The following is an 8,315-nucleotide window of genomic DNA, read 5'->3' on the forward strand; positions in this document are numbered from 1 at the left end:
ATTTGTTAAATGCCTCACAATTGTGATTTTAACTCAATATAGTTAATTTGAAAAATGTTTGTTGAATAGGCCTAGATGTATTCAGACTTATATACACTTTTTTGATGAATCTTTCGCTGTACATAATTTTAGCTTGTAAATTTAGAGTATAAAGCTACACTAAATTATGAATGTGTAAATTCTCATTAAAAAAAACATTAACATTATACAGTATTATTTCGTATAGTTCTAATATAAAAGACTTTTATTTTAGGCTTCAATTATTTTTAAAAATATATGATGCATTAAAAAGTAGGTCATCTCATGAACCTAAAACCGTTCCATCCTTGATTAAAACATGATATTTCCTAAAAACATTATTGGTAAAAAAAGACCCGGGAGATTCATGAGATAAATTTTTATATGCATCATATAGTCGAGCTTAATGAGTCGTCGAAAGACATTCAGTTTCCGTCTCAAATTGAATAAGAAACCAAATTTATCTTTCTCGGAGGAAATAAATCAGACTTAAATATTTGTTTTCATTTCTGGTCAGTGATAATTAATACGGTAGCCATTCAACTTTAGTCCAGTTTTCATTTCTGAATATGAACATAATAATACATTCTTAAATTTATAACGAAATAAGAACAACACATTGGTGTTTGTGGAAAGTAGGTGGTCTTTTAAAAGTTTTGGATTTCAATTAGGCCTAATATAAATGATAATTCATTGTGAGATAAATCCTTACACGTGTTCTTTTTGGATTTGAATTTTGTGTATTATACCTTTTCTACCACCTGTCAGCTAATTTAGTCAGGTGGAAATAATAGGAGGAACAGTTACAATTTAATGGAAAAGTTTATCGGATTTCAACTTAATTTAAACATTTAATGATAATTCATTTTGAGGTAAATCCATTTTTGTACTCGAATTTATTGTCCTCGAAATTATTGTCATAAGGAAGTCACATGACAGGTATAATACGAACATTTCGAATACAAAAAAAAAAACAAGTTAGGATACGGTATGTCTCAAAATTAATTTATCATTATATAAAGCCGTGTCTGCACTATCAAAATTTATGTACGTGACAAAAACATATTTAGTGCCCATATATGGACATGATGATGTTATATCACTACCATATTTGGACATATCACTACCATATTTGGACATATCACTACCATATTTGGACATATCACTACCATATTTGGACATATCACTACCATATTTGGACATATCACTACATATTTGGACATATCACTACCATAGTTGGACATATCACTACCATATTTGGACATATCACTACCATATTTGGACATATCACTACCATATTTGGACATATCACTACCATATTTGGACATATCACTACCATATTTGGACATATCACTACATATTTGGACATATCACTACCATATTTGGACATATCACTACCATATTTGGACATATCACTACCATATTTGGACATATCACTACCATATTTGGACATATCACTACCATATTTGGACATATCACTACCATATTTGGGAATATTACTACAGTACTATATTTGAGCACATCACACCTTTTTTGTCAGACAGAGCTTTAAAGAAATAAAAACATTTCTAGACTGAGAAACTTACAAGAATATGTATAAACAATGAGTACGCGATTTGTTGCAGCTAGTTAAGCCTTTGAATAATAATTTCATCTTGAGTATTAATACAACACTTATATAATGCCAATTATGAAAATGGCAACCTACCCTTTGTTTAATGGGATTTGCATGGATGAACATAATGTTTTAATGCATATCTAGAGGCTGAATTTTAATGCAATTCCAAAGCATTCTCTTCTCCTCTAAGCTCAAAATTGTCAGCGACCCAGGCACACCTTTGAATGTTTTAAATCTATTATTTGCGACATTGGTACGGTACATTACGCCTAAGGTTTATAGTCCCTATACGCAAATTGGTCTCGTATAACACATCCCACCTTTTCTAATTAGTGTCAACTTTCCTGGTATTTATTTAGTATAACCTGTCCTGGCCTTATGCTTCACATGATATTAAAATTTAAATTACAAATAAAGACATCTTAACGGCCTTATTAGATAAACTCCAACACGTCCCCATTGTGATGTGAGTGAGTATGAGTCAATCACTACCGCGACAGACGAGTGGTATTAGATTAAGTTGACAAAAATATTTTGTGTCCCACGTAGGAGTATAATTGCATGTATCCACCCGTTGAGAACGTGTAAGCAATTTGATGTTTAGGTAATTGTATGGAACGCCGAAGTGTTTCATACAGTAGACTATATGTGCGAAGCCAATCTTAAAGATGTATTGTCTCCAAACAACATGAAAAATACAGATTAATAAAATCAGACTTTGAATAGATATGGAATTAGTTTTATTTAAGTTAATCACTTTCGTAAAAAAACGGAAAAATCAATGTTTTTACTTATAAAATGATAAAATGGTTAAAATACAAAATATTATTGAATTCAACCAAAAACCCATTGGCTGGCAGCCAATTTGACTATTTTTGGTTAAAATTACAATGTTTCAGGTAATTACATTTTTTTTTGATCCAATTTTTTTTCAAAGTGGATAACTATTAGGTGACATTAAAATGGAATATTCAACAACAAAAATTTTAAGAATTATTTTTTCAGAGGCACAATAGGCTACATCTTTAAGAACCAATTACTTGTTCAGTCGCGTCCTATATTTACTAAGGCCCGCCTATATATTCTATCCGAAAACATCTTTATATTGTTGTTCAGACATACAGACCACAACATTTATTTTCTAGCACGTACGTGTCATTGGAATTGTCATCTCGATTTATAAATGCAGTAATACTATACGTGATGCTGCCCCGTTGGCGTTCCATACACTGAACCTCTCGACCCTGCGTGTACAATCATTTAGCATATCTTTTGCCGGAAAATTAAACGGTGACTTATTAATGATTTATCGCCTTCAGGATAAACAATTGAAGACCCTCATAAGTAGATGATGAACCGGTGACAGGTGCCAATCATAAATGAAGCCATTTATTGAAAGCCCTATTGTTTGCTTAGATATTAATGGATTTGATATATTGGGTTTTCAACTTTATGACATTATTAAAAGCTGTAATGCGTAATTATTTTTACAAGTATGTTGTTTTTTAATGATATAGTTAATGCTATCCTGCTTTAAACAACTGTTTAGTTCTCATACGTTTGGCTGAGAAGAATGGGAAAATGTAGGCCTACACATAAATGTTGAGTTGTTGACTAAAATGAAGTCGTTAAGTTGTGACGACGTAAAGACATGTACCGTGCTACAGTATTTTAAACAATATGTGTTCACATGAGAATAAATAGTGTCTACCCTAGAATGTAATTAATGTTTGTGTTCAAATGAGAATATAGCAATGTAATATAAGATTTTTCTGCTTTACTTTCTTTGCAATACGAATATGCTTGACAGTGATTTAAAATATCAATATTTGTTGCTTTAGGCCTATTCGCTTTAAACAGCTTTTGACCATAGGCCTATGTTATTATGAGTCATGGCTTGTGAATATTATTTCTGTTTTTAAGATTTTCGTAGGTATTTTGTAACAATAGTGTACAGTGTAGGTCTACATAGCTGATCATCCTAGTAGGCCTCTGTTCTATACCGGTATTTTGATAAACATCTAATAAATATGATTTACTTATAAGCCAAGTTCGTCACACTTGGGCCTAAAGCGTTAAGATTTAATTTTATAGGCCCATAACGCTAGCTGTCTAGCTATCTGTGTCTGTGTATACTCGGAGACATCAACCACGAGTAAATTTACTATTGTAATTTACAACTACACTACACTTTAACGATTGTTATTATAGATCTCTTATGAGTACAGATAAGTGGCCATAAACGTACTGTCAACACACTCGCATATCATCCTTTTTGCGCGACTGACCAGTCGAAATGCCCGTTGCATACAAAAGAGAAATAACGTACACTGTTTTAAGCGGTAGGCGCAACGCAGTATTGACCATCGCGTCGTTTAGTAAAATTAACGTACTGCTTGGTTCCCACTCTAGGACGTAACGTAAGCGCAACGCAAGTAATTTAACCAATCAAAAGCGATGGATTATTCAAACTATTTCATTAGTCAACTCGCTTGCGTTGCGCTTACGTCGTTTTGTTGGGTCCTAGCGGGTCCTAGCGGGAACCATCTTTAAGCTTGGTTCCCAATAGGACGTAACGCAAGGACGTAAGCGCAAGCAAGTTTACCAATGACAAGCGGAAGTTTGAGTAATCCATTGCTTGTGATTGGTCAATTCACTTACGTTGCGCTTACGTATTTTTGTTGCGTCATAGTGGTAACCAAGCATTCTGTTGGCTTACGTCATTGCGTTGCGTCCAAAGTGAGAATACTATATCAAGCAACTTTTTGCGCAAAAAAAAACATGCATTATTTTTAGAGGCAAAACCTTCAATTCAGCTTCTGCATGATTTTTTTTAGGCAGACTTTGTCGTAGCAAACAATGACGTTATCGTTTAGCGCATACAGATTGCAAAGTATACCAAAAGTACGTCACGTCTTAAAATTTTACTGTGAATAACAATTTTATTATAGAAATAGAATAATAATTATCAGCATATGGAAAATATATTACCACCATGTCATATTTCCTTATGGGTCACAACACTTTTATGTAGGGGTCATTAAACCATGTTTTTAAAATTATGTATCTCAGCATACATTGACCCTCGATAGGTAAACCAGTGCATGTAACCGATGTAAAGAAATCATGGTTCACTCTCATGTATCTGATTAATGTTATGTATAGTCTATAATCATGTATGAAACGATTTCTCATTCACGGCAACAATGACATACCAGCATCTTAGTACTTGTTAGCAATTATATTTGTGTCCTTCACAATCAACGATGAAAATTCTACCGCGGTTTATTTATTGGTGTTTATAAATTATTATCAGTTATAGTTTATTTTAATACTTTTAAAGATGTATTGTCCCCAAAAACATGAACAATGAAGAATAATTATATCAGATTTTGAATAGGTTATTTTGTAGTTTTAATAAAGTAAATCTCTTCCATAGGGAAAATATGTTTTCACTTTAACAAATAACAAAATAAATGGTTAAATCCAACCAAAAACCCCGATTCAGTGGCTGACAGCCAATTTGATCATTTTTTTACTTTAAATTTAAATTACAGTTTTTCTGGTAAATAAATGTTTTGCCCATCCAATTTGTGGTCAAAGTGGATAACTATTATGTGTCATTATAATGGCATACTTAATAAAAACAATAACATTGTAATAATTATTTTTTTCAGTGAGGCAATACATCTTTATATGATTTAGGCAAAGTGATGTTTCGGAGCTTAAGGAATTGTTTATAGCATTGAAGAATTAGCTTATTTATAGAAACACATCGACCATGGAAGTATATACACACCCTTCACTGTAAGCTAAAATAATGTGTGTATTACTTATAGGCCCTACCACGGTACATGTTTTGTGCTTCTCTGGTTCTGTACAATTTAGTATACCTGAACATTATCTTAACCACACTTGTCGTAATGTATAAATGAAGATAATGATAAACGAAGAGGATCACAACTCATTGTTAATAAAAGCATGTCCTAATTCCTTGTTTTGTTTATTAATCCCCGTGGTGCAGATTTTCTATAGCGGCGCTGTTAACGTTAATAACCTTTTTCATTTAAGTATAATAGGCCCATTTTCACACTTAAGAAGTTTAAGTTTTAAAATAATTGAAACTCATCAGGCTGTTTAGAAGTTCGTTCGAGGGACCGTGGAGGAATTAGGGTGACCATTTGTTGGCCCAAGGTGCTGTTATGTAACCTCTGACTGACCTCACTTATTGTCGTCTGCCAAATGAATCGGAAAAGGCAAAGAAAGAGCAAAATAAAGGGCCAAATAAAAGCTCTTTAGCAATCGATTTTTGGCAGTCAGTTGAACTGGTTATTATTCTAAAACATTTATAAATACTTGGCTAATTACTCAAATAAAGGCGTGTAAATAGCGGAACAATGGATACTTTATCCCCCTTTATCCAACCTTACTAAGCACGATTGTAACAAATTCAACGTCTAAGCCCTTCGATCCGAGTAATTGAAGTCCTGTTTTTAACTCCATGATGTAAAACACGTGATACAGAACCAAGCCCGAGCAATTTTGTAGGAAGGTTCCTCTTTTCCCAAACGGCACTTTTTTCTGTAAAAAGGGTAAGAATCGTCTGCTGGTCTCCATTTTTTTAATTCATTAAATTAAAATGAGGGCTCGTTTATCTTTCGAACCCACCCTGACTACGGAGTTTAGGACAATATAAAACAATCATCGTGCAATTATAAAAAAAACTGGATCTTTCGAACCCACCCTGACAACGAGCTTGAGGACAATATAAAACAAATCGTGCAATATAGAAAATAACAGGTATCGAACGAGCTTAAAGACAATATCGGAAACTCAAAAAATAATACGAATTTACACTTCATCTTTTCCGTAATTTGATCATGTTGGGTGTATCTTTTATTCATAAACACACATTTATGAGGAAAACAATACATTTCAACTAAACACGGCGTGAAGTACCGATCATAATATATAGGTCTCAATTTGATGATATCTCGACCATAATTACACAATAATTCGGATCTCGTGCAATATAACAATATGAATTTACATTTTCATTTTTGACATAACGTAATGACGTAATTTAATCATGGTATTGTATTATTTATAAACATGTAGTTATGATTGAATGTATGGAAAAACACTAGGCCTATATTTCAGCACAGTACAGGCGTGGCAGATACTTATCCAGGTCTCGATCGTTGATACACATTACGTTGACAACAGAGTAAGGCAGTAATGTATTTACTTTGATGCATATCATATTCATAACAATACATTTTCGATCGATAAAAAAAACGAGTACAATATTAATTCATAGTCAAATTATATCATGTTAAGTAGGTCATGATATTACGCGACAGGCGCACGATGAATCGGGAATTAAATTATGGAAAATGCAGTGATCCAAGACGGTTTAAATGTGCTATGGAATACACACAGGACAATCTTCTCGATACTAATTATCTTAACGACTTTAACTAATTTAACAATTATCAATACAATACGTTTAATTATTTTTTACTTGTGAATTTATTTGTGGGGGACAAATCCCGGAAGACCATAGAACCATTTTGCGGCTTTTGTGAGAATAATCCCGGGCTGATTATGCATTATCCTATTGAGAATCATATTGATGAATATGTTGTGTTTATTACCGTGATGATGTATGTATACAGTGTAGTTATTATAATGGCGCCGTTGTGTTCTACAGAAGCTGCTTTCATATCGTTTGATTGGTTATATTTGCATGCGCATCCGTTATTGCTTGCAATATGTATTACAGGTCTTCATATCGAGTATATAGCGGATGAAATCATCCAATGTCGAATATAGATTACAACGAATATTTCCGTTATGATTTTAAGCCTGTTTTATTGCTCAATTTGGCTCCCGGGGTAAAAATGATTTAAACATTCAGTGCCTTGTTGAGAGACACTCCCATAACAATAATACCACACATTAACATTAATGCGCACTGGTTGTCCGCTCTTTAAATGGTTGATGTAATTTGTTAAACGAATACATAAATAAATAATATTTAAATATTAGATTATTTAATAGATATTATAAGAACATTTAGCATCCAGAAATGAAAAAAATGTCAGTAAAGTGGGAATCAAAAATTCTAATTTATAGGGTTGGACAAAAATGGTTATGTTCTTCCCCTCCTCCTCCACTTGCTCATCCTCTCGCTCCTTCTCCCTTCTCTTTCCCTAATCGTCCCGCTTCTGCCTCCTCTTCTTATCCGACCGCCTCCTCCTCCATTCTCTTTCCCTCATCGTCTTGCTCCTCCCGCTCCTGCCTCCTTTTCTCCTCAGCCGACCTTCTGCTTCTCATTCTTCTCCTCTTCCTTCTCCTCCTTATCATTGGTGACTCTGAAGATACAAACTATGATGAAGATGTACGTACGTGTGTGTCAATTTCACTTCAAGCAATATTTAGCTATAGCCAACATGGTCACATATTACAGTGTAAAGGTCAAATTAATAACATTATCAACACTGACAATGCCCAGTTGAACTATTAAATATCTTTTAAAGGTAAATTTCATTAATATCATTATGCTTTTGTGAAAATTGGATTTTCAGCATAATTATTTTGACTTTGTCAAAACACTTTCTTTATTAGATGAGTTCATTAAACCGATATGGTAATGTTATTATAATACGTTCATTAA

Source organism: Antedon mediterranea, chromosome 7, assembly GCF_964355755.1.
Source record: "Antedon mediterranea chromosome 7, ecAntMedi1.1, whole genome shotgun sequence".
Lineage (NCBI taxonomy): Eukaryota > Metazoa > Echinodermata > Crinoidea > Comatulida > Antedonidae > Antedon > Antedon mediterranea.